At 30.2% G+C, this 4,036-nt stretch overlaps 1 non-coding gene across 1 annotated transcript; it reads left to right on the forward strand.

Annotated features, from left to right (window-relative positions):
* Positions 1-2,235: 2,235 nt before the first annotated feature.
* Positions 2,236-2,304, forward strand: MIR395E (microRNA MIR395e). Its single transcript, NR_127242.1, has one exon. It is a non-coding gene; the product is annotated as a microRNA MIR395e (primary transcript).
* Positions 2,305-4,036: the final 1,732 nt, after the last annotated feature.

Genomic DNA, 4,036 nt, shown 5'->3' on the forward strand with positions numbered 1-4,036 from the left:
AATTCAAAGGACATTTTTGTTCTTTAATGTTAAAGGACATTTCAGTTTTTAAAGGATATAATTTACTGCCTTTTGTTGTTATGAAACACTTCATCTACCAAACTCCACTTTAGAATGAAAACATACTAAATATTTCGTGAATAAATTCTACCTAGAAATATAATGGATTAATACCATATAATTATTATTTAAAATTTATTAATTAGTTTATTAATAATATTTAAATTTAGTGAAGGGGTAAAATCGTAATCCAACTTTGAAGTTAAGATCTTCCCACTTATAATGATATATATATCTGATGATGAATATTTTATTAATATAAATATTTTATTATGTATTTATGTGCTCAATTATAATAAATTATAATTTAAAGTGTCTAAATGAAATTTATTGAAAAATTCTCGCCCTGAACTTTTTTTTTAATAGAAAAAATAAATTAGGTAATGAAAAGCATATTCTACACACCATAACTCTTAGTCAAATTATGATTTTTATGATTTGACTTCTTATGATTTGACCAGATTTATATTTATTACTTTGATAGCAAACTAATATTACTTAGTTAAAATACAGTAAATAACTTTAAATGAGACTAATAATAAGGCAAGAAATTTTATGACAAGTGGTTCTTAGGCCACATCAGTATTACATGGAAATAATGAGAACATAGAAAAAAAATGTATATATATATCACATTAATCTATTGTTAAAATTAAACTTGTTCAATACTACAAATTTTATTTATTTAGAAATATCATGATGAATACTATGAAAATGATTTTACGTCTCCTAACCGAAGGAATAGTGGAAAGTGATCGAGGTTCCAGCAAAATGATTACATATCTCTTAACAAAGATAATAATGAAGAGGATGATGACGTTAATGACGATGTTGGTGATTCTGATTATATGTCTTAACAAAAATAACAATGGAAATGATGAGGATGATGGCGCAGATGATAACGATGATGATGAAGATGATGATAACAATGATAGAGATTCTAGAGATGATGATAATGATGATAAAACACATAATCATCTCCTAGATCTCCTTCATTGTTATTATCATTGTCATCACCGTCATCATCAGCGTTCTCAGCCGTGTTATTTTCATCATTATTATTGTTAGAGGCGGATCACCATCATCATCGTCATCTTCCTCATCATCTACATTATTTTCTTTGTGAGGAAGCATATAATCATCCCGCTAGAATCTTTATCAACATCTCTATAATTTCTTCTGTTTGAAAGTGTAAAATAATAATATCTGTTAATTTCCCCCTTCATTAAAATCATATATTTCTTGTACAAATAATCATTGTACTTGTCAGTGGTTGTATCTATCATTAGCCAAAATAATTTTATAACAAAACAATCATCTCTTCAAAATTAACTACTATTATATCAGAACGATGGTCATTTACTTTCATTTCTAATCTGGAAAAATAAATTATAGATCAAAATTTATAAGATCTAGAATTGCAAAAGTCATTGCACCTTCAATAGGAAAAAAAATTAAAGGAAAAATGCAAATTATAAGAACTTAAAAAAAATAAAATCACACAATACTGATTAATTACACTACTGAATAAGCTTAGTCATCTACCTAATATAATTAATTCTCTTCAATTTTGTCTTAAACCAAGTTTGAGAAGGATTTAAGTGTTTTACTCTAATTAAGCCTATTTAATCTTGATTTAATATTCTACTAGTACCCAGTTGAATTGGGACTTGGTATTCTGCTTAACGAACTTAAATATATAATTTTAAAATGGAAAGAAAAATCAAGTCACGTAATAGGAGGAAAACCAAGCAATCTTTATTTTATTATGAATAATTATTTATAGTGGCTAGATGAAGGATGAGAATCAAAAGGAACAAAATTACTATTTTACATTTTTATAATAGATTTATCTACAATACACTTTTTCCCCACAATGCTCGAATCAATTCAAAATTTGTAACTTCACTAATTCATTAAAATCCTCAATCGAAAGATTTTTAAGCTAGGATATATTTTGCTAGAATATTCTTTCATTTATTTGACCACATAAATGCCCCATAGTTCAAACCCCACTTTCACATTTGGCATGTAATTTTCTTAGAAAAACAATGTTATAAACAGGAATGTATGTTGTGACAACATTACACAAACAAGTAGAAGTGCAAGAGACTATTAGCTAGATGGAGATGATGAACACAAATGGTTTTTAAGACTATCAAGGTGTTCCCTAGAGTTCTCTTGACCGCTTCATTAGGGTTTACTTCGTTGTTTGATGCCCTGCTGAAGTGTTTGGGGGAACTCCCGAGCTCACTTTGAAATTCACATAAACGAATAGAAGTGGAAGAGTACTTGTTGTAGATGATGAACACAATGGTTCACGTATAATCTATCAAGGTGTTCCCTAGAGTTCCCTTGACCACTTTATGAGGGCTTACTTTGTTGTTTGAAGCCCTGCTGAAGTGGTTGGGGAAACTCCCGGGTTCACTTTGAAACTTACACAAACAAGTAGAAGTGCAAGAGTACTAGCTAGAAATGATGAATACAATGATTCACGTATAATCTATCAAGGTGGTGTTTCCTAGAGTTCCCTTGACTACTTCGTGGGCGCTTACTTTGTTGTTTGAAGCCCTGCTGAAGTGTTTGCAAGAATACCAGCTAGAGATGTTGAGCATAATGGTTTGCATATTTATCTATCAAGGTGATTCCTAGAGTTTTCTTGACTGCTTCATGAGGACTTAAGTGTTGAGTCTATTGGTCACTTTTCAACTTCAATGAAGCCTCAAAGACCATTCTACCCCCAAAAATTGTTTGGTAAACGCCACTGTCAACTAGCCCAAAATAATTCTTGTTAATAGAGTGATTATTATCATTTGATAATTAATAAGAACGAGTGATAATTAAGTACAATATAGTCAGTTTCATAATATTCTCATCCGACTTCATTACAATATCCCTTGGCAAATGAAGATTATCATTACTCGTATTCAAAATATTTCAAATACTATTACTTGTGAGGTTAGACATTGTTACAGGGAGGCCAACCAAGTTGTTGATGCCGTGACAAAATGGAGTATTACAAATGAGGAGTTGTTTATTTTTTCACAGGCTTACCTACCATCGATAGCCATCAGACCTTACAAAATTGATCTCATACAAATGGAGTTCCTAAGGCATAAGCAGAGGAATAATTATTTTGTATAGAACTAATCCAGTTGAGATGTTATAGCTAATTTTGTCTATTACGCTGGACTTGTAAATTTGTACAAAATTTGTATAATTTTTGTTAGAAAAAAGAAATTCTCATCCGACTTCTTACACTTGCTTAGGAAACATTGATCATCTAAAACCCTTTTTACTTTTTTAGAATTGGAAAAATAGATTTTGTTGTGCACTAGATTAATAATAAGTAGTTGAGAAATTTCGTTGACAAAACATGAGAGGAAACCCCTTTACTTATAGCCAATAAAGGGTAGTGTGAATAAATGTTTGTTGTGCCTTATTCGAAAGGTCACAACCCTTTGAAAAAATCACAATTCTTCGGAAAAGTCACAACCTTTCTGAAAAATTACAGTCCTTCAGAAAAGTCACAACCTTTCTGAAAAATCACAATCCTTCAGAAAAGTCACAACCTTTATTTGAAAAGTTGTATCTCTTCAGAAAAACCACAACTCTTCATAAAAGTCACAACTCTTCATTTTTCATTCACACCTTTTGTTTCAACATAGAATAACCTTAAATTTGTTAACTATACAAAATTAGAAAACGTACATGTTAACTATTACTAAACCAAGTTTAATTAAGTTTTTTTTCTTTTTAAGCAAGTCCGCTAGGCAAGGTGTGCCTAGGGCTAGTTTTATTAATAAAATGAAAAGGATCTCAAAGAAAAGAGTACAAGCAAGGGGGCTAGGCCTTACCTTACTAATCTTAATGAGGTAACAAACCTCTACTAATTAACAAGCATGAAGAAAATAAGAGCTAGAGAAAACTAGATATTTTATGATCATCATAGAGTTTATAATACACTCTGTGAGGA

The sequence above is a fragment of the Solanum tuberosum genome, unplaced genomic scaffold (genome assembly GCF_000226075.1).
Source record: "Solanum tuberosum cultivar DM 1-3 516 R44 unplaced genomic scaffold, SolTub_3.0 scf01045, whole genome shotgun sequence".
Lineage (NCBI taxonomy): Eukaryota > Viridiplantae > Streptophyta > Magnoliopsida > Solanales > Solanaceae > Solanum > Solanum tuberosum.